The sequence below is a fragment of the Anolis carolinensis genome, chromosome 3, assembly GCF_035594765.1.
Source record: "Anolis carolinensis isolate JA03-04 chromosome 3, rAnoCar3.1.pri, whole genome shotgun sequence".
Taxonomy (NCBI): Eukaryota; Metazoa; Chordata; class Lepidosauria; order Squamata; family Dactyloidae; genus Anolis; species Anolis carolinensis.
Genome location: NC_085843.1, coordinates 106,545,828 through 106,569,967, shown reverse-complemented (window position 1 = coordinate 106,569,967; position 24,140 = coordinate 106,545,828). Strand labels below are relative to the sequence as shown.

The 24,140-nt window shown below is 38.5% G+C and overlaps 1 long non-coding RNA gene across 2 annotated transcripts in view; it reads left to right on the top strand.

Moving 5' to 3' along the window:
• LOC134297528 (uncharacterized) overlaps positions 1–23,917 on the top strand; it is a 29,308-nt gene extending 5,391 nt beyond the window's left edge. Inside the window, exons 2-3 of one of the 2 annotated variants that reach the window (XR_010004297.1) lie at positions 2,312–2,451; positions 22,961–23,917. This is a non-coding gene — a long non-coding RNA (uncharacterized LOC134297528). Of the gene's footprint in view, positions 1–2,311; positions 2,452–3,099; positions 4,322–22,960 lie in introns of those variants that run through there. The other variant, XR_010004296.1, reaches the window with a different exon arrangement.
• Positions 23,918–24,140: the final 223 nt, after the last annotated feature.

Genomic DNA, 24,140 nt, shown 5'->3' with positions numbered 1-24,140 from the left:
TAAAAAAAGAAAAAAATCTATGTTTTGTGGGTTTTTTTTTTAAAAAAAGAGATAAAGTGTAAATAGGTAATACTACTTAAATTTTAGGAAAATGTACCCAAAAAAGCAGACCTATAGCACCCAGATCAACAGTACCATTCATCAATACTACTCAGCCCATCTGAACTATGTGTTTAGCTGTGGGAACCTCAGTTTAAGAATATCAGCAAGTTGAAATATACCTGAAAATTGTTGATAATGATGGTAAAGCAAGCACTATAGAATAATTCAGAAAATTCCTTCCCCTTCTACAGCTCCCTTTATTCCAATATGACATAATATTTTAAATATTTCCACTTATTCAAGTGGGGCCCAGAGATTTTTCATGTAGCCCACAGCTTCAGAAAGATACTCTAAATAGCCCCAGCCTGGTCCTTCCTTTCTTTTGACCCATATTGAGCATTTGTTTGCATAATATAGTGAGGCAGCAGGGCAGAGTAATTAGGGCAATCAGTCTCTAAGCACATTAATCTGCACTAAACTGCAGGGAGTAAATGATGCAGAAAGAAACCCAACTGAGAAACATTTCTTTTGTTTCTGGCAGATCTCATACTGAGTTTAAATCACACAAGACCAACCTGTAATTTATTTCATGGTTGCATGAATATTAGCAATTAAAATCTATGGCAAAAATATTTATCTTGAGGAAGCTTTTAAAACACGTAACTTGTTATCTAACTGACATGCCTCTGTAAACAATGACAGTGTGATCCATGCACATCTTAAGCTATTGAATTTCCAATTGGTCTGTGGCTGAATTAAATAAATGTAATGAAAATGTAAACATGGGTAAATGATCTAAAACCTTGACAAGCTCCTCCTATACAAGATTTATATAAATATATAAGGCTGCCTTGGTGGAAGATCTTTGCCCATCTAGTGTCTGATTATACAAACAGGGCCAGTGCTCCCATAATCCAAGGTGAGTGCATGGTTTAAGTAACAAAGTGGTAGCAGGAGGATATGCATTTGTGCAACTCAGAGATGTTTCCACTGTGAACATATGCCCCTTACTAGCTGTACCCAGTGTGGTATTGTCAATGCCTTGTTCCTTATCTCTGTAAGGACTTCATCACACACAACCCCCCCCCCCCCCAATCAAACAACTCAACAGAGTTCCACCTATCATCCATGATGCTTCACTAGGGAACTGTTTTAAAAGAGTTTAGGGGGGAAGAAGATGGGGAAATGGTCTTCTGAGCTCATGATTTGTGTGGAAATGGGAGAAAGTGGGATGGGATCTGTCAAATTTGTCTGTGTTGAATCACTTCAGTGATGTGGAGTTATAGGCATTCCTCTGGGCAGTCGCCTACTAAGTATTGATATTTCTCTCCCAAGATCTTTCTTCATAAGACTTGCATGGTTAGTTTTAAAAATTAATTTAATCATTAGGAATACCACAATTTCAAAGCTATCACCACTTTGTTTTTCCAGTCATGTCTCCTTCATAGTAATCTCGGCTTTCGAAATTGTGCTACTGCTAGTATTTAAACTTTGCTTTCCCCCCTTTTGTACCAACTACAGTAAGTTCTAGAGCCTAGTAGGTTTTGTGATTGGGAGTAAGGAGATTGGAAAGGAAAGGACCAAGGGCAGGACAATCTCCACACCATTTCGCAAATAGCCAAGTTTACCTCCCTCTCCTCCTTTCCCTCCTCCCCTCTCCAAGATATGCTGGCACTTTTGCAATCACTGGCAAAGGTGATGAACTTTGACCAAGAACATTTTGGAAGTTTGTCACTGCTGTTACAATTGCAACAAGACAGCAATGATGTGCCATTTCCTGTCCCCAGGGAAAGTGGGATGGTCGTGTGAACATGTAGAATGGTCATGTGTCACAACTCTTCACACTACCCCAAAGTGCAGGGATAGTCCAGAGCATCAGGGAAGCCCCAGGGAATTCCCCACCTTAACCTAATATGGGGCAAGACCACATCAAGCAGTCTTGCCCAGCATTGGGGGTGAATTGGCTTCATGTATCATGTGAACACTATGTAATCCATTTACCCTCACCCCAGGCTATATGTTCGGTGTAGATATGCCCCAGGATATGGAAGATCTCAGTTTTAGTCTTCATTAAAACACAAAGCTCACTGTGTGATATAAGTATATAGGTTGTTTTAATCTCTCAGTCTGATGCACATGAAAAGGTGGTTGTGAGTGTAAAGTGCAGTGAACCATGTGCACCAACCTAGATTTTCTTGGTTGAAGGAGCAGGATGGAAATGAAACTAATAAAATTTTAAAATGGCATTTAATACTGGATTGTATTGCAGAGAATTCAGAACTGAGAACATGAGCATTCAATCTACCAACAAATATTTTGGTGCTAATGACAGCAGAAATAAAACTTATGAATTTGAAGATGAAATAAACGTCTCTGCAGAAGCAAAATCAAGGAAAGCTAATTTCTAAGGTAATAAGTTCTATTACAATTTTTCTTTAAGAAACAATAGTAGAAGTCTGGATGGCCAAGCATATGAATCTTTTTCACACGCAAGTATCCAGAAATGTTATGTGTGTATGAGAGAGAGAATAATATTTTTGTACTTTGTATTTTCTTCTATTACCTAGTTAAGTATTTGATATTCTATCCTGCTACTCCTCCAGCTGTTCACACATATGCATAGATTGGTTCTCATTTTTGAACCACTCTAGTTTCTTAACCATCTTAATCCAGCCTGATCAATTCAACTATGATTTTTAAAGTTTAAAGGTGCAAGTAGTTGGAGCCTCCAGTGGAGCAGCAAGTTAAACTGCTGAGCTGCTGAACTTGCTGACCAAAAGGTCGGTGATTCAAATCTGGGGAATGGGGTGAGCTCCTGCTGTTAGCCCCAACTTCTGCCAACCTAGAGTTCGAAAACATGCAAATCTGAGTAGATCAATAGGTACTGCTCCATCAGGAAGGTAACGGTGCTCCATGCAGTCATGCTGGCCACATGACCATGGAGGTGTCTATGGACAACTCCGGCTCTTTGGCTTAGAAATGGAGATGAGCAGCTGAATTTCTTCATATGATTTGAGGCTTAGTTCTTGATTGTCCATTTTCAATATTTGTCTATAGGTAACCAATCTTTCTCTTGGGATTTCTCTCAATGCTGGAAAAGGAATAGATAGGAAGAAAAATGAATCTGCTAAGCAGAGGACCTGGAAGATGCTACAAAGACGTTTTTGCGGGGGGAGGGGTGGGTGTACCCTTTTTTTTTCTTTTTTTTTTCTCTTTACTTAGTTCATTTTGTGAAATGTGTTCCCTTACTTTTTATGTATTAATAAAAGCATGAATAAAAAAAAGAAAGAAATGGAGATTAGCAGCAACCCCCAGAGTCAGACTAGGCTTAACGTCTATAAACAAAGTGTGCACACAATGAACCATCAGAAAGCAAAGGTGTCTTTTTCCTGAGGCATTCATGTGGATCATTTTGGATTTTGGAGTATTTGTTATTTCAGAATTCTGGATAAGGGATGCTCAACTTGCATTTGAAAATATGTAAAAAGAAAAAATACACTGACGAATATTTCAAAAGAATTTTTGGAGTTCATAACTTATTCTACATGAAATTCACATGTGGTTCAAATCTTTGCTCAGAAAACCTCATTTTCTGGTCTGATTTTAGCATTTTATATGCAGAAAACTTTTTTTGCTCATTAGTTGTTTTCTATTCAGAAAACAAATTAGACAGTATCTCTACCCATCTACTCAGTTGCTTTGAACATGGAATAAGGCTTTTCAAATTCCATGTTAACTATTTTACAGAAAAGATACTTCTGATGGAGTCGGTGGTTTATATAATCTCAGAAGGTTTCTGAGAGACAGTGAGGTCATGACAACTTTAATTAACCAGTACTCCTAGATTTCCATAAAAAAATGTGTTCTTCTGTCTGTTCAATGGATTGGTATTTATCGTTAGTAACAAGTTATGAAGACAACTGAAATAATATTTTTGTTTGCCCAAGGGAACCTTTATGCATTTCAGCTTGCACATGTACACACACACACACACACACACACACACCAAGTAGAACAAAGCAAGGCCTTAAAACAAATGTAACTGACAATTATTTTCTTCTGATCAGAAAATAATTTAGGAAAATATTGACATTTGATAGTCCTCCTATTAACCAGATGTTAATTTTAGATTTAAAGTATGCTGGTATTATTTTCTCAGTACCAGCCTTTCAATTTTTATTACCTCAAATACCCTACTCTTGTGAATTCTTCCTCACTCAAAACACACTGAAGTGTCAATGTCACCCCTTTGGTTTACGTGCTAAAAGCATTTACAGTCAAGAACACTGTCTTTAAAAAAAGTCTAATCACATCCCTTGAGAACATCTTTTGATTTCTAAGAGCTTTTTTCTTTTCCTAAATTATACTGCAGTCATAGATTAACTTCTTATGTGTCACATGAAAATTGTGTCACAAGTAATTTGTTAAAGAGCATAGCTAAATGTTTTAGGTACACCTTACTACATGTTTTAAGTTCTATATCAATATGTGTTATTCCACAATTAGATATAGTAGAAATCAGATCTATAAAATTGCTACCATGGCTTTTCTAAGGACACCATCAGTGTCTGGAAAACAGATTTTAAGAAAATATTGCAAGATTCAGAATACATATATATGTAGAATTAGAGATATTCTACCAATCTCTTTTACAGACTCATGAAAGATATATATGGTGGTGGGAGGTGGCAGGGAGAGGTATATAGCCTATTTCCTTGTGGCCAATCTAAATTAGTGGTGCAGAAATTTTTACTGAAGACCAAAATCAAAAGGCAACAGTGTTGTTATATAGTTAAGGGTTTGCATATAATAGATGCTGCTAAATTTATGGGTCCCAAAAGAGGAAGGGTGTTGAATGCAGCAAGGATGATGAATACAGTTTTTCATCAGCAATGAGAATTTATGCTCTACTCAGATGGTGTGAGTTATTCCAGAGAGAAGTCAAACTAGTCTCTTTCCACTGAAGAACAGTAGAAAAAGTGTAGAACCAAGAACTGAGGGGACAGGAATTTGCCCCCCCCCCCCCACACACACACACAGACTAGGCTTGATGGGGTATTTGAAGACCCCCAAGACGGAGGTTTGCATTGGTTGCAACTGGTTGGCTTCATCAGCCCTAGTCACATGGTGAGGAGTGGAAAGAGAGCCTATTTAACACTAAGCCTCCTTCCTTTATTGGAAGCATGAACCTCCCTTCCATCCTATTGACAATATGAGTACAGACTGGTCACATTAGGGCCAGGTAGGAATCTCCCCCTTCCCTCCAAGTATCTCTTGGTGTTTTTGTTTGTTTGTTTGTTTTTTCGCCTACTCACACTGTTTTGGCTGGGTGTTGTAATTGTCTTAGAATGGTTTATCATTTAAAACAGATTGACATAGCATGTTAAAAATTAAATAATTCTGGTAGACACTTCTCCGCCCTTTGTGGGTGAAGACGGGCTTCCATAACAATATTTCTAGGTTTTGTGGCTGTGGGGAAGGGCTGTAAAAGGGGGCTCCCCTTGGGGCTAGAATGTTTTCTTACTCTTAAAAAACTCTGTGGTTTGGAATGTCCTCAGGACAGCCTTCCAGTTAAGATCACACTAGGTGTTCAGCCAAATATTTTGGGTGGCCCTCAAGAGTTTTTTGGTGCTGGCCCAAGGATGGTCCCTGGAGGTGGTCAGAGGGAGTGAAACTTGGCTCAGAGATCTTACCTACTAGGTGGTTTACAACCCCAAATAGTTTCTTCCTTACAATTTCTTTCAAATATTCAAGTAAAAAACTAAATAAATAGGTCAAGAACTGACCCTTTAGCTTTAGCTCCATGTTCTTGTGTCTGCTCTCTTTATTTCACTGTAGGAATTTAATGGACTATCAAATCTCTTGCACAGTTATTTCATAAACTAAAATCTCGATACAATAATTAAAATAATGTATGTAAAAGAAAAATGCACCATATATTACCAATCACTGCTAAAGCACAAACTTAAAACTAACACTAAAACAAATACATACGTAATTGTTTACCAAAAAATAAGAAAAAGAAAATATAAAGACAAAATGAAATAAATGTTGATTCCAACTTTCCTAGATGGTATATGTGATACTAAATCCTGCTTCCCCATATTCATGTTATTTCACACTTGGAATTCCCAGATCTCATCATTAATATATTCTCTCCTCTTTCCTAGAAAACAGAAAATAGTTCCCAATTCTTTCATAAAACTCCGCAATGATTTTTCTTCTTATCAAAATAAACAATGTATCTATTTCTGCCAATACAAACATTCCATTATCTTGTTTTCTTGTGTTGGAATTTCCACATTCCTTTATTTTCTCACATACAGCAATCTTGCCCCAGTGATAATGAGTTGGAAAGAGTATTACTTAGTCGAGCTTCCTCAAGCTTTATCAATCAGAAATCTATTAATGCTCAAGAAGTAAGAAATATGAAGACAACTACTTTGTGGCAATAGTACTACTTACTGGATCTTTATTTTGGCTATAAGGCATTATTGGGCACAGATTCCTAGGACTATTACATGAGGAGGATAAATCAGTATTGAGGCAAGGTCATCAACTTTTGTGATGGTCCCTGCTGCACAATGTGGTACATCCCGGTCTCCTCCTCAGAATTAATCTGTCCCGTGCTATTGGCAAGCAAAATCTGTCAAGAGTGGCCATTTCTGCAACATTCCCACCACCATTAGACTATTCCCCTTCTGTCTCAGCATGCAAGCACTGAAGTCAAACCAGGGAGTGAGATTTTGTCTCTCCTACTTCCCCTTGCTATTGAAAGTTTTTTTTAACTTTAAAGTAATTTGGGGTTATTCAGTGTTGTAATGGCATAATTATTTTTAAAAAATAATTTTAAAAATGACGAAGCAGCTGAAATGTGGCAAGGCAAAGTTATGAGAGTGTGTGGACATATGACTGTGGGGCTTGGATAGGCACTATTGTATGAATAGAGAAAAGTATGATATAACAAGGATATGTATTTGCTCTCACTAGTCACATGACTGTCATTGGATAGCAGCTTTGTGTGATTAAGGCCCTTGTGCATGTAACATAATGAAAAATCTGTGAAGTTGAGGGGATCTATAGAGGAGCAGGTTGAATAATTTATACACCAAGGAGCATACCATATCATAGAATTAAATAAATTGTAAAGCTAGAAGAAACTTGTAGGGTCATCTAGTCCAACTTACTGCCAATGCAGGAAATTCATCACTTAAATATGTCCAGAGTTAACACATGTAATAATTGCTACTGTTACAGAGAATGGCATAATATATTTGAATAGAAATTTACTACTTTTTTTGTTCAAGGTCATTAAAATATGACAATCATCATGCCTTTGGCTTCCTCTTTCTGCTACAGTTTCTTCACTCTTCATATTTCTTTCCCCTTGTAAGCCAAAATCAAATGCTATGCTCTGTTTAATTAGGGTTTTAGATCAAACCTCCTTTGGATAAAAGGGTGTTAAAGATGCATTGATGCATTATTAATTATACATTGTTATTACAGCATGCATAGCTGTTGTACCCCATAAATAACAAATGAATCCCCTTAGATTTAAAACAAAGAGTTGATTAAAATGCACTATAATTGCTCTAATTGTACATTTTGCACATTTAATAAATAAATGTAGATTGGTGGTAAAAAATATAACCAAAAGATTCATGCTGGTATTTAATTTTTGTAAAAAAAAACATGGTTCTAAGTTATTTTTGATGTTTCGCTAGAAATAATCAGTGCAAATTCATAAAAAAAAATAGTGAGATACTATCTGCAAATAGTATTTGGACATTATTTCTAAGAATAGTCTTTAATGAATATAGGATACTGGAGTTAAACAGGCCATAACTTTATTAAATATCTGATAGGTGACCCAAGCTTCCTTTAGTACCCAATCACTAAGGAGTAGAAAGAATATTTGGATGGATAAGGAAATAAATTAAAAAAGACTTTTTCAGTGTGCCAAAACTATGATGAACAAAATCCTCTTAACTCCTCTTCAACCAGCCTTTTCAGTTTATTTCAGTTTTTATCCTCAAAGGCTACTTTTACTCCATTTTCACTTGTTTCATCCAAATCAGGAGGTGCAACAGCAACCAGGTAGAATCATAGAATCATAGTTGGAAGAGACCACAAGGACCATTGAGTCCAACCCGCTTCTACCGTGCAGAGACACACAATCAAAGCACCCCTGACAGATGTCCATCCAGCCTTTGCTTAAAAACCTATAGAGAAGATGGAAATGATCTTTATTGTAGGTAGTGTTCTAATAGCATACAATGGCTATGACAGCTGTCAGGTGATGAAACTATATTCTTCCCTGACCCTTAACCATCTTTCTGATACACAGCAAGTGAGTGTGTGGAACCCAGAAATCTATAGCCTCTTAACCATCATCAGTGGAAAGGCAGATGGGAAAAACAACAACAGGCTTCTGAAAGTCTACAGCTCTCCAACCTGACCTCCATCTCAAAATGTCATGTGGACAACAGATATATGGGAGCTGCTGGATGATATCTTTGCCTGCTTCTGGATTCTCTCCAAGATGTCATTAAAATCAGGAATATGTATAAGTAAAAATTTGAAAAATAAAATAAGACTAGCATGACATCAATATAGCAATTTGTATATTTAATTGAACTTTCTAAATTGACAGATAGATTGATTTTTCACAATTAAAATAAACAGAAAGCACAAACAAAAGCAAGAGAGAAAATTGAACAAAAATATATTATAGATTATATAGATATAAGATACACATGAATATATAGCTTAGAGCTAAACTAAAACTAAAACACTACAGTAAACGCCTTATCATACCACCTCATCATACCTCTGGCAGGCGGCGGCAGTGGCGGCGCTCCATTTTGCTACGGATGAATCCAGCACCCCATGCCCCACATCCTAAAGGAGGGCAATCACATGGAGAAACCTAACTGTGTGGCTTCCCCTCATAGTCTGTATCGCAACATGGGAACTCTCCCTTGTTGCCTTGCAGGCAGCATGTGCTGTCTTCACCCTCCTCCACCCACAGAGCTGGCACAGCCAGAGGTGGTTCAACCACCAGGCCAACTAGGCAGTTGCCTGTGGTGCCATCTTGTTGGGGGTGCCATCGAGGCAACTCCTGTCTCCTGCGGCCTGCCTCTGCAAGGTATTGAACTGTTTTTTTCTGTTGATTTGTTGTAAAACATGATGTTTTAGTGCTTATTTTGTAAAATCTTAATGTAATTTGATGTTTAATAGGCTTTTCCTTAATCCCTCCTTATTATCAAACATTTTCGTTTATCCAACACTTTTATTTTTCAGTGATTGGTTTGTTGGGGGGGGGGGCAAAATTCTGTTCGCCTACACTTGAAAAATACCTAGGGCCGGCTCTGGGCACAGAATCCTGTAATGGGAGCCGGCTGGCTCTGTGGGTGACCTGGGCTAAAATTAGCACATATATCTGGTTTTAGCCCAATGTGATGGGGAAAACTTTGCTGAGAGAAAACTGGATGTAGGGAAAGTGTTGCCCTCCCAACAAGGTCCCGTACTGGCTCCCATGTTGGGTGATGCTTTCACCCTGGTTAGGTGTGGAGCCTCCTGACACATGACATCATGTGATGGCCAGTGTGGGTCTCCATCCTGAAGATGCTGTGGAAGCATCCTAGGATGCCGATTTCAGTAAATATGATGAGGTCCCTAGAGAAAATGAACCTATCCACTAGAAATGATCAGACTAGGCTACTATAATATCTTCTGTATAGGACAGATTCGCCCTGCTGCCTCTCTCTTTTCTCCTGGATACCAGATAAAGTGGGACACTTCACCTGTCCTTTATGATGAGGCCCTAGGTGGAGTAGCAGCTACTCTCCCCAACTAAGTTAGTAAAAAAGATTCCACTAGATAAGCTTCCAGAAATAAGCCATCTGCCTGTAAACTATTGGAAGACTTTATTTGTCTGCCAATATGTTTTCATGTTCACAGTCCACATAAGAACTGATTTACTAGGTTTTCTGTTTAATCTAAGCTATTTTTACATGAACTTGAACTGCTCACTAGTCATCTGACCAAGACAAACATAGTCCATTAACAGAAAGGCTAAGCTTGTACAAAAGCATGTCCTGCACTTTATGGTTCTAATGGTTCTCAAGAGGAACGTGACTAGAAAATAGAAGCTTCTATACTTAAAGTTTATGAAGAAGAAGAAGAAGAAGAAGAAGAAGAAGAAGAAGAAGAAGAAGAAGAAGAAGAAAGCATTGCCAGGTGATACAGTATGTGAACTTAGAGCATTTTCTATAAAGAACTCAGATTGACTGCTCCTTGGAGTACAGCTGTCCAGGCAGGTTTACCTAATTGATTTCAATAACAGTTTACTTTAATGGTCCCTTGTATCTCTAATTAAGAACAGTGCTTTCTACTACAGTTTAAAATCCCTGTGGGAAAGTGCGATTGAACCACCATAATAACTTTTCCTGTCCTTAGAAATGACACCCCCTCTTAGAAAATATGTACAATATTTTTTTTCTATAAAGTACTGTTCTTAAAACAATTTTTTTGCCTTTAGGCAGCAAACAGTATCTTTTACCAGACAAAAACTTGTGCAGAATGAGCCAGATTATTAGATGAAGTAACAGGGCTGTTGTTTTAAATCAGTACCCAGCTGTTTGAAATGTTGGAAAATCGTACATTTGCTTTCTTTGCACAGGTGAAGACCTTGATCATCAAAGGCCCCAATCCAGCTCTAGTTTATTGCAATTCATGATATCCAGTAACTACAGCACAAGATGGGTCTTGCATATCATATTGTAATTTTATTTTGATGCCTCTAACTGGTTCAAGTCAGACCCAGAAGTGCATGGTAGCATATACAACAGGCATGGGCAAACTTCAGGCATATAAAATCCAGATTATCTCCCTTGAACTGGATTATATGGCAATGTAGACTCATACATCCAGTTAAAAGTAAATAATGGGGATTATCTGCTTTGATAATCTGGATTTTATGGCAGTGGAGAAGGGGGGACAGAAATCACAGCCATTTTTCTATCTATTAGGAATTGAAGTCCAAAACACCTGGAGGACTGAAGTTTGACCATGCCTGATGTAGGAGGATGTTTTTCCAGATGAATATAAGCAAGCACATTTCTGTTAACAAAGCCTACGAAAGCGAGGTTCCTTTTTCAAATGCTTTACATGTCTCCCAGCCCATCACTTTTTTCTCATTCTAACTGAAAGCTTGTAGAAGCATCAGCATTACAAAGAAAGTGAAGGAAAACTATACAACAAACAAAGCTTGGCTTGGGAGAGGGGGAGCAAGATTCTGTTCTAACTGATCTTACAGTGCCTTTCTAAAACAGGAGAAGTAAACAGCAGCCGCTTCCTGAATTTCTGAAAGTATAAGACCTAAGAAGAGACCAAATAAGACTTCATCAACTACCCCTAGCATTTTTTTAAACAAAGAAAAATAGAATTTGATGTTTGGCCACAAATATTAAAATTATGGATGCTAGTGAAAGACAAACATTCCTAGATGCATTTGGGTAGAAACATTCAAGTGATTTCTAAAAGGTTCAAAATAATTTTACTTACTAAGGAAAAGCTTATTTGATCAGGTTGCTTCATATTGCCTTCCTCTAGGAATGTTTGGCACTATAAATGTCATACAGCATGGAGGAAATAAAAATCTTATCCATCAACCAATTAAAGCTTAAGGGAAACAATCTTACTCAGTCCTGTAGGTGACTATTAGGCTTGATCGATCCACGAAAAATTTGATTCTAAACTCGTTGCAAAAGTAGAGGGGGGCAGCGTTTCGTTTTTGAAGGTATTTCCGAATTTTGCCCCCAAAAAATTTCGAAATTAACGAAAATTCGTTATTTTCTAAATTAATTCGTTAATGGCGGACGCGCATGCGCAATTCCCAAAAACAGCACAGAGGGAGAGGACTTTACAGGACTCTCCCACCCTCATTTTTTGAGTGATCTTCTTCAAACTTGGTACAGTGGTAGAACACATTTAACACTGATAGCTCACCAAAATTTGGAACGTTTCCCTTATCCTCTGATGTTTGGCGAATTTTCATAGCTTTTATAATAAACCATTTTTTAATAATTGCAGAAATCTGTTCCTGGTTTGAAAGTCTTATTTCCTGTTAAATTGGGTTGTCTTTACTGTGAAAGTCATTGTTCTACTTCAGAAACTTTGTTTTTGTGGCTGTAACTTTGTTAAATTGGTGTGTGTGTGATATATACTGTGTATATATATATAGTCCCTGCATATGTGTGTGTGTGTTTGTGTGTGTGTGTGTATAGGTAAAGGTAAAGGTATCCCTTGACGTTAAGTTCAGTCATGTCTGACTCTGGGGGTTGGTGCTCATCTCCATTTCTAAGCCCAAGAGCCAGTGTTGTCCATAGACACCTCCAAGGTCATGTGGCCGGCATGACTACATGGAGTGCCATTACCTTCCCGCCAGAGCGGTACCTATTGATCTACTCACATTGGCATGTTTTCAAGCTGCTAGGTTGGCAGAAGCTGGAGCTAACAGCGGGCACTCACTCTGCTCCCGGGATTTGAACCTGGGACCTTTCGGTCTGCAAGTTCAGCAGCTCAGTGCTTTAACACACTTCGCCATCGGGGCTCATGTATATATATATAATATACATACACATACACACAATGTGGAGAATATGTGGAAAGGTAGATAGATAGATAAGTTGGGAGCCACAGCGAAGGCACCTTCCTGGGAGCAAGGTCTAATAATAATAATAATAATAATAATAATAATAATAATAATAATAATAATAATAAAATCCCTTACAATATCCAAGATGGGCACCATTATTGGCAGAGAAAGCCAAGCTGTAGGAGTTGAAATCCAATCATTTATCCTCCCTATAGAATCAATTTTATATGCATTTTTAGCTACAGAAAAGCTAAAATCAGGACAGTAAAAGAACAACACCCAGAAAATGGGAATTCCAGACAGGAAACAATCAGGGCCAGCTAATACCTCCCAACAAAGGATTCCCCCAGGTAGGAAGCAGCCAGGCTTTGAAGCTGCAAGGCTATTCAATGCTAATCAAGGTGACCAATTGCAACATTCACACTTGCCTCCCACAGACAAGAGTTCTTTCTCCCACCCTGGACCTTCCACAGATATATAAACCCCACTTGCCTAGCTTCGCACAGACGTCAAAACCTCACCGCCGGGCCCCTCTCTGTCTCTCTCGGTCTCTCCATTCCCGGCTCCATCTGCCGCCTTCCCGCCTCACAGAGAGACACCAGGCCTGAGCTGAGGCGCGGCGGCGGCGGCCATTTCCCCCCTCCGTCTTCCTCCTCCTCCTCGGCCTCCTTCCCCCTCGCCCCCTCCCATTGGCTGAGCCCGTGACGCCCCTTTTGCTGAGGGGCAAAAGGAAAGGGCCTGAATGGTTTGGGTGATTTGCAAAAGCTTTTTTTTCCTAACGAAGAAAACGACGACATAACGAAAAACGGCCTCTCGCGATTCGAAACCGCGATATCCAGACGTGTGGACAACCAATGCCATATATTGCTTCAAAACAAACCAAAATAACGAATTAATAACGGTTAACGGGGAAAACGAATTATTTGAGCAAGCCTAGTGACTATCTTAAAGCAAGGCTTCAAGGAGGTTGCATGGAGAGCACTATGCTGGGAAAAGAAGCCAAGTTCAAGCTTTGAAAAAAGAGAGTGTACCCAAACATGTATGTGGGATGATGTTTCCCTGCATCACTGTCCTATCTTTTTGGAGAGGAAGGCAAAGAGAAATACAATTGTTAGAGCTGAAAAAAAGGATTTCATATTGAAACATGTTGTTCTGCATTTTCTTTTTGGTGGTGTAGGACTATAGGACAGTTTTTCCCAAGGCATTTCTCTCTTGGGTACAAACTTTTCTGTTAAAACAAATAATGTCCAAGAATGCCCTAACTTCATCATCCTACAAATGCATCCTCATTCAAATAAATAACTCTTCCTTCAAGTATATCTTTATTTGGTTTGCAATGATTGATCAGTTACATTTGTGTGTATCAGCACAGATCATTACAGTAAATTAGTGCTCTTATGAAAACAATGACAGATGGCTTAATACTTGTCCTTTTATTTGTCATTCTTAATATTTTTAGATCATTTTTCCTTGTTCAGTTATCCAAAAATGTCCTTTAGATAAAACTATTGGAATAATGCAGCAGAATTAAAGAATAAATAATATGATTAAAGAAATTCAGCTCATATGGTGTGCGGAGAGACGCATGCATCAGGACTAATATACAATGACTGTACTTTCCAAAAGGGAATCAACTTTCTCAGAATCCTCATTTGATCTTGCTTAAAAGAAACTTTCCACATTATTTGCTTTCATATCCAGATAAATGAAACATTCTAAGGACTGACCATGAAGTATCAGAATAACAAAACAAATCCCTGGTAAAGGTCAGGCATCTAGTGAATACCGAAGCATACACATTGCAAACTCAGCCAGGAGATGATAACACAATCTAAATGAGAGATTAAAAGGAACAATGTGGGTGATATAAGTCAGAATGTAGACTGAGATCTTTCTTGCATACAGGTGGGGAAAATTTGTAATAAAAAGTAATCGAAAAAAGATTGATAGAAGCAGAGAGAAGTGAAAGGGCAATAAAAGCAGAGTTTTATTTTTTACTACTTATGGCTGGTGGGGGAGAGGGAGAGAAACCTGGGTGGCTAAGACCATCAGATATTGAGATGGTCGTTCCCATTTGTTCTATAATGTTCAGTGCAGTAATCTCTTTCCATTTACAAATTTAATGAATATAATCCAATTAAAATATTTAAATTATAAGAAAGTGAACAAGTTAGTATACAAGACTGACAGTAGGCAAAAGAACTGCCAATAATGGGCCCTCAGACAACCAACCAAAGAAATAAAACCCCATGATCTGCTCTCAGAAGGTTTGAAAGCATAGGTGCCTTTCCACACTGTTCCTTTATCCCAGGATCTGATCCCAGATTATCTGCTTTAAACTGGAATATATGAGTCTCCACTGCCAAATAAACTGGGATAAACACGTAACCTAAGATCAGATCCTGGGATAAAGGAGCAGTGTTGAAGGACCTTAGTAATGTGGAAATTGATTCCTCTATCTTTCTTTCTTTTATTAAAAGGTAATGCACTTAGTCTCTTCTTCTCTCTTCTTAGTCTGCAAATCTATTAATAAATGTGCATTTATTTTATTGATTTATTTATAAAACATTTCTATACTACTCTTTATTGTAAAGTGCCAAGGTGGCATACAGATAAACAATTTAAAACATTTCTGGGTTAGAGCAATTGAAAACAAAGATTAAATGCATACATGATTTTAAAAAGTTACATTATATTAAATATGTGGTTGCTGTGTGTCTTTGGGTTGTTTCTGACTTATTGGCAACACCAGACTTTGCTTGACAAGATTTGTTCTGAGAGGGTGTGCCTTTGCCTTCCTCTGAAGCTGAGAAAGTGTAACATGCCCAAGGGTCACCCAGTTGGTTTCCATGGCCAAGAGGGTTATCAACCCTGGTCTCCAGCTCTCAAGCAGTGCACTACACAATACAATACAATGCATATTCTTGTGGTGGTTGTGTGTTTTCCGGGCTGTATGGCCATGTTCTAGAACAGGTGTCCCCAAACTAAGGCCCGGGGGCCGGATGCGGCCCTCCAAGGTCATTTACCTGGCCCCTGCCCTCAGTTTTATAATATAATATTTTTATATCATTTTTAATAATATAATATATTGTATATACATATAATATTGATAATAATATTATAATGTTATACAATATAATACTAATAATAATACCATATAATAATATTAATTATATGTTATATATTACATATAATATAACAGCATAGTGGTATAGTTCAATGTAGTAATATATAATGCTAGTATTGTGCTATGCTAATAATATAATATATTTTATGTACATAAAGCTGCTCTGAGTCCCCTTCGGGGTTTGAAGGGCAGGATATAAATGTAATAAATAAATGTAGTAAATGAATAAATAAATAATTTTAGACTTAGGCTCGCCCAAAGTCTGAAATGACTTGAAGGCACACAACAACAACAATCCTAATTAACTTGACTATCTCACTGGCCAGAAGCAGGCCCACACTTCCCATTGAAATCCTGATAGGTTTATGTTGGTTACAATTGTTTTCATTTTTAAATATTTTATTGTTTTTTCATTGTTGTTGTTTTGCACTACAAAGAAGACATGTGCAGTGTGCACAGGAATTTGTTCGGGTTTTTTTCAAATGATAATTCGGCCCCTCCACAGTCTGAAAGATTGTGGACCGGCCGTCTACTTTAAAAGTTTGAGGACCCCTGTTCTAGAAGTATTCTCTCCTGACGTTTTGCCCACATCTATGGCAGGCATCCTCACAACCTCTGAGGATGCCTGCCATAGATGTGGGCAAAACGTCAGGAGAGAATACTTCTGAAACATGGCCATACAGCCCAGAAAACACACAACAACACTGTGATCCCGGCCATGAAAGCCTTTGACAACAGATTCTTGTACTAAGCATGACAATAGTTAAAACCACTTTACAGATGGCAACAGTTTAAAATCATGTACATGTATGCTTTCAGGCAAATTCATTCCTGAAGACTTCAATAAATAAGACATGTTTTAACTTGGCAGAAAGAAACCAACACTGGCATCAGTTAGCCTCAAAAGTGAGAGCATCCCATAATGAAAGCACCACAACCTTTCCCATGTGCTCCCCACATATTGCTCCAAGGGATGAGATCCAAAGGAACATCTATTTAACCAATGTCAGCGGGCCATATATTGGAAGAAGTGTTCCTTCAAGTATCAAAGTCCCAACCTATTTAGGACTTTAAATGTCATCACCAGCACCTTGACTTCCTCTTCCATTTTCCATCACTGGAAAAAAATGTATGTATGACTAAAAAAATGTGGTGGTGTGTGTGTGTGTGTGTGTGTGTGTGTGGAATGTAGAAACATGCTTCATTCAATGGTGAGATTTCTTACCAAAATATTAATGGATTTCCATTAAAAGAAAGATCTCACACTTCAGTACAGTACTTGGAAGAGATTGAATTACTGGCAGGAGTATGAAAGATGCAATGAAAATGAAATAATCAGATTTTCACATCCCTACATAAGAGGCAACAAATGATGTGGAATAGTGGAGTCTGACAATTCCCAACTTGTCAATGGAATTCCAATTAGTGACCTTGGGCAAGTCATACACTCTAGGCCTATAGTATATTCTATTCAGGCTTGAGCCACCATATGTTAGAAACTATTTAAAGGCACACTTTAGCAATAACAGTGAGAAGAGACATTATTTCTTCCATGGTGTTCAGGTTGGGAGTGATCCAAATCCAGACTTGAACCATCTGTTCGTTTTGATTACCTGATTATGCTGATTTGTTAAAATTGACAAAATTCAAAACTGCAATAAATGTTGCTTCATTACATAGATTATGAATTACAATGTAGTAGTAGTAGGAATAATAATAATAATAATAATAATAATAATAATAATAATAATAACACTAATCCCCCCCCCCCCCGCAGTTGCCACCTTGACGTGGTGGGGTTGCTTAACCATTCTGAGGATGCTGAGGGCTGTGCTGGCGGTAGTGTAACTACTGGCAGGTCCAACCAGGCCAGAGAGGCCTCAGCTGAGGAATGGAAACAAGAGCACCTAATTAGCATTATGGAGAATCAAACCAAAACGAAGTCTATACTGGCTTGGTCATCGCCCAGGATAAAAAGGACCACGGAGGATGCTGCTGATTCTGGACATCCATCGACAAGTGAGCCACGGAATCAGTCACAGAAGTGGCAGAAATTTACAATGCCAGAAAACCGCACAGTCATGAAATGCTATTACAACTCTGAACCTGAAAAGCGCGGCTACCAAAAAAGGATGCATCAGCTATGGAAACAAGAGTACCCTTACTCACAGATAACAGAACCCTGACTGGCTGAGCAATGAAGATACATAATCAGAAACAAAGTGTTCAGTGAAGTTGAACTCGAAGAAATCTGCAAAGCAAATTACCATCAGACCACAGCACAGACAGCAGCAGAGACTCCAGCAACAGTTGGAATGGTGGAACAGATTGAACCAGAAGAAAGTGTGGCGCTTTTGCAAGAATTTGAAGAACCAGCACTAGAAACTCCTGTTGAACCACCAGGAACCTTGACAGCAAGACAACAAGAGCTCAAGGATAAGATCATGGCTCATGCTGCAGCAAAGGCAATAAGAAAGCAGCTCCCAACTCTAAAAACAATGCCCAAGAGACACTTGGCACCTCTCATGAAAGATGTGAGTACAGTACTCTCCACTGTCCAAATAACATCAATTGAACAAACAAACCAGTACGCCTACAGTGCAGCAGTGATAGTAACAGAAGAGCTTGGGCTCCTACAACCAAGGCAGCTCCAAAGAAAATCAACTGGAAAACCAAAGTGGAAGGTCAGGCTAGAGTTGAAAATCAAGAAACTCAAATGATGCAAGTAACCTGAAAAATATGAAAGAGAAGAAACTGAAGAATGACAAAATCAAGCAATACCTGATCTGAGAGTACTGGCTGAACACCAGAAAAATTGAAGAAGTTTTGGAAATTGTGAAATAACAAATTACAGCAACAGCCAGAAAAATTGAAAGATACGAAGCCAGAATAATCCAGTACAGACAAAATCAACTGTTTCAATCAGACCAAAGATGGTTCTACCAGAGTCTGAACCAAACAACAGACACAGTTACCATAAAGCCAGAGAAAACTGCAACAACGAAGTTCTGGAAAGAGCTTTGGGAAAATAATAAGAACTACAACAAAAATGCTGGGTGGATAAAGGAGTTTGAAGGAAAATTCTCACAGAACAAAATGGAACAGATGGAAATAACAACTGAAATGATCAGCAAACGAGTGCAAAAAGTCAAGAACTGGACATCGCCTGGTAGTGATCAACTTCATGGATTTTGGCTCAAACATCTGATTGGTTTACATGGAAAAATGGCCCAACAATTCAATGAGATGCTGCAGAAAGGAAGTATCATTGAATGGCTAACAACTGGGAGAACATACCTGATACAAAAGGATCCAGCAAAAGGAGAAGCACCAGGAAACTACAGGCCAATAAACGTGTCTGCCCACTATGTTTAAACTATTAACTGGCACCATAGCTGACAAAATTCAAGACTATCTTGGAAAAAAAAAACATCTTGCCCGATGAACAGAAAGGCAACAAATGGAAAAAAAATGGATGATATCACTAAAATATAGCTTCTCAGGAGGACAAAAGGAAGCCTGTTTTTTTCCGGTTTTTGTCGGGTTTTTTTCCCTTTCTTGTCCCTATACCCTCCCTACCTATTCCTTCCCCTACCTTACCCAACCTCATCCCCCACGGAACTGTTTTCCTCACTTTAGCTGTAAAATAACTCTTGAAAAGCAATAAAAATTATATAAACAAAAAGAAAGGCAACAAACGAAAAAGCAGGGGCACAAAAGACCAGTTATTAATTGACAAAATGATTCTGGAGAACTGTAAAAGCCGAAAAGCTAATCTTCACATGATGTGGATTGACTACAAAAAGGCCTTTGACTCACTCCCACATAGCTGGATCATCAAGTGCCTGGACGCCATCGGGATTAGTAAAAATGTTGGTACATTTATTGAAAACATGATGAAGCACTGGAAAACTGAACTGTTTGTTGGAAATGAAAGCTATGGACTTGTCAACATCAGAAGAGGAATTTTCCAGGGAGACTCATTGTCTCCTCTGCTTTTCATTATTGCCATGATCCCTCTGTCAACAATCTTACAAAAAACAAATCTCGGCTATCAAACATCTAAGAAATCTCACAACATTTCACATCTGATGTACATGGATGACCTGAAGCTGTATGGGAAAACAGAAACTGAAATCCAGTCTCTGACTAACACTGTCCGAATTTTTAGCACTGATATCAGCATGGAGTTTGGTTTGGACAAATGTTCGACATTGGCATTGAAGAAGGGAAAAATCATTGAAAGTGAGGGCATAAATATGCCTAATGGCCAAACAATAAAGTGGCACCAACCAGAGGCCTATAAATATCTGGGCATATTACAGCTGGACAACATCAAGCATGAACATGTGAAAACTGTGGTCAGCAAAGTATACACACAAAGGGTCAGAAAAATTCTCAAAAGCAAGCTCAATGGAGGCAACACCATCAAGGCCATAAACACCTGGGCCATACCTGTCATAAGATATACTGCTGGCATCATAAACTGGACACTGGTGGAACTGGACAATTTGGACAGAAAAACAAGAAAACTCATGACCATTCATCATTCACTGCACCCTCGCAGTGATGTTGACTGGTTATATCTGCCTAGAAGATCAGGGGGCAGAGGACTCTTGCAAGTAAAACAAGCAGTCAAAGAAGAGGAACATGCCCTTGCAGAATATGTAAAGCAAAGTGAAGAACCTGCTTTTATTGAAGTCAAAAATCAAAAACTCCTCAAAACACAGCAGACAAAGAATCAGTACAAGAAAATCACACTACAAAGTACGAGATACTGTGGGACTTCCAAATCCAGACTGAAAAAGTTCTGGAACACAACACAGCAGACATCACAGTTGTGGAAAAGAAAAAGGTTTGGATCATTGATGTCACCATCCCAGGTGACAGTTGCATTGACGAAAAACAACAGGAAAAACTCAGCCGCTATCAGGACCTCAAGATTGAACTTCAAAGACTCTGACAGAAACCAGTGCAGGTGGTCCCGGTGGTGATTGGCACACTGGGTGCTGTGCCAAAAGATCTCAGCCGGCATTTGGAAACAATAGACATTGACAAAATTACGATCTGCCAACTGCAAAAGGCCACCCTACTGGGATCTGAATACATCATCCGAAAATACATCACACAGTCCTAGACACTTGGGAAGTGTTCGACTTGTGATTTTGTGATACGAAATCCAGCATATCTATCTTGTTTGCTGTGTCATAATATTATAATAATAATAATAATAATAATAATAATAATAATAATAATAATAATAATAATAATAATAGTTTTATTTCTTGCCAGCCTTTCGTCATACCTTGAGGCATGTTACAGAACTACTAAAACATAAACAAATAATCATTTTAAAACACTCTGTAAAATACAATACATATATTAAAACATATTTCCAAAAATACATATTGAAATACACAAAATAAAAATTAGGCCTACAGTGGAAATTTAAAGTTCCTCATTAAAACTGTCTGAGTAGGCTTGCTGGAAGAGATAAATCTTCACTTGTATATTAAATTTTGACAGCTGATACAGCTGTCCAGATCCACAGGCAGGTTGTTCACAGTTGTGAGTCATCCAATGAAAAAAATCCTCTGGGTGGTGGTTATCAGTTAGGTTTTGGCTATTTGTAGTAACTGCCCCCCAGAGGACCTAAGTGTGCAGGGCAGATTGTTCAGGGGAAGGCGATCTTTTAGGTAAACTGGACCCAAACTATATAGGGCTTTAAAGGTCAAACCCAACATTTTGTACTTTGCCTGGAAACTAATGGGCAGCTAGTGGAGTGACTTTAGGATAGGTGTAACATGCTCACTCCTAGATGTTCCCATAACCAATCTGGCTGCTGTATTTTGAACCAGCTGGAATTTCCGAACTTGGTACAAAGGTATCCCAATGTAGAGCATGTTGCAGAAGTTCAACCTTGACGTTGCCAGGGGCAATAACTAATCCATCTGAACTTGCTCTGTGTGAGTTGTCATCATTCCACAAAAGGAGGGAAACAAACATTCTGAAAAAATTCATTTTTCTGAAACATGCAACAGAGAAGGGTGTTTCATGCATTACTTTCACTTGGAGGTAAGAAATTGTTGGGCTGTCAGAAAAGCTTTGAATATCTTGCTGCCCCCCCCCCCCCCCCATATCCCTATACTTGAATAGTTGTATGTACTGTAGTGCCATTTCCAACTGCGTCTCTCTTCCTTACACTTAGGTGAGTTCATAATAGACCTTTTGGAAAGAGTAAAATTATATACTCAGGGCACTGTTGTAATGAGCACAAAACCTACCTTCCAGCCTTGTCACTTGCTGGCTGGCTCTCACTGACAGGGATTTCTCCAGGGGTGACCTGATATGTGTTTTGTTGCACAAAGAACACACTGACATATTGCTACCTCCAGGGATTTCCAGCATTCAGGCCTTCCCTCCAGACAGATATATTCCACCTATCATCATGTTTTTGTATTGAGCAAATTTCTCACTCAGGGATGTTTTGTTTCCTTGATATGTATTTTTAAAATAAATCTTAAATAGCTGTAAATAGGTGTGTGTGTGTGTGTGTGTGTGTGTGCACGCGCGCATGTTTAAATTATGTATATTTTAACCTGGCCTTATTTTTATTGTTTGGATTAAACTTTTTTGGATTTAAAAATGTATTTTTAATTGTTGAAAATTGCTTTGAGGATCCATCTGGGAAAAATAGGGAATATAAATAGAAGCAGCAGCAACAACTTGCTATTTTTATCTGAACTTCCCCGTTGCTTTTAATTGACCTATGGAAAGAGGAACCATTGTAGGACATAAAAATTTAAAAATACTTAATAAACACATTCATTTTTTCTTTTCCACTTTCTCAGAAAAAAAACCCTTTGCTTTGAAAAACTTGGATAGTTTTGTCACACTTAGATACCATTATTAGGATAAAGAAATAGAACTATATACTCAATTTCAGCTTTAAAATAAATTTAACATGAAAAAATGTGTTCTTTTTCTTTGTCATTTATCATACAATCTAACCATGGTATATACCTTCAGTCTTCAGTACTTTTGCAATTATTTTTTCAGTCCTGAACAAATCAGGGTTCCTTACATTTTTCTTTTCTCTCTTTCTCTCCTCCTTTGTCCGCTTTTCACAGAACTGGAAAGAAGAAAGTAAGTGATAATGGGGAAGGCTTTAAAATCTTGTGTTGCTTTGAAGCTCCAGAGCTTCCCAGGAGTTAACAAATCGGTTTTGGCATTCTCCTGATTAATTCTGCCTCCTAACAACTCTTGCTTGCCATGTATGCTGTCTCTCTGCCTCCTCTAAACTTTTATCTTTGCCAACAGAGGGTCTGCTGTTTTGACTGTGTATTAATTGGTGGTCTGGCTGTGCTGCACTGCAGTTGCTCTGCCACTGAGCAGCACATGAAAGGCTGCTAAATCAAACACAACCACCGTTGCTGAGGGCCAGAAGTGGAGCTCCATTGTGACAGTGAACATGGTAGCCCCTTACCTTCATTTTGCACAATATGAAAGAAGTTCCAGACATACAGAGAGAAAATTCTTGGCAGGGTAAAGAGATAGAAATGCAAACACTATGCAGCTCCTTCATAATATTTCCCCAAAGTACATGTACATTGTTTAGGTCAGAATACATCCTATAGTCATACTCTCACATAAAAGAGAAACACTATAAATTATATGGAACTGCTCTCTAATACTGCCAACATCATGTATGCTTAGAGTTCTTGGTAGATTTGACATTTACTTTTCATTTTCTGGTTTCTGTAGAGTGTCAACATCAGACGGTCATAGTGGTTTGCTACCATGTCACCTGGGTCATGACGGTTCATTAGAAGAAGTAAATGGAAATCCACTTCCAGGGGTTTTTTTTAGCAACTTCATTTATGATTAAAACCATAAATGGTGCTTAAGTGGTTTTATTGATGGGCTCAGATTCTTGGAAAGCAGGCTTCAAATCACTGTTGGCCATGGAAATCCACTGGATGACCAACAACCTCTTCACATGTCGGGCGGGGGGGAACATTTCACCGGCAGTCGCCGACAAAATGGCAGGCACATAGTGCCTTCTGACGCCCCAATTGAACAAGGCGTGTTGGTGCCCTGTCCCCATCACAAAATGGAAAGAGCCCAAAAACCCACTTATTTCTCGGTTGTTGGTGAGAAAGCATCTTGCAACACTTCCTCAGCACTTGGAGGGTTAGAGTTAGGTAAATGGGGTGGGGCCTGCCAAGTGTCATGTGATGGCACTTGACAAGACTGTCTACAAAGTGCTTAAAAGAGGTGATGAAGTGGCCAGTCATACTCCCTTCACTT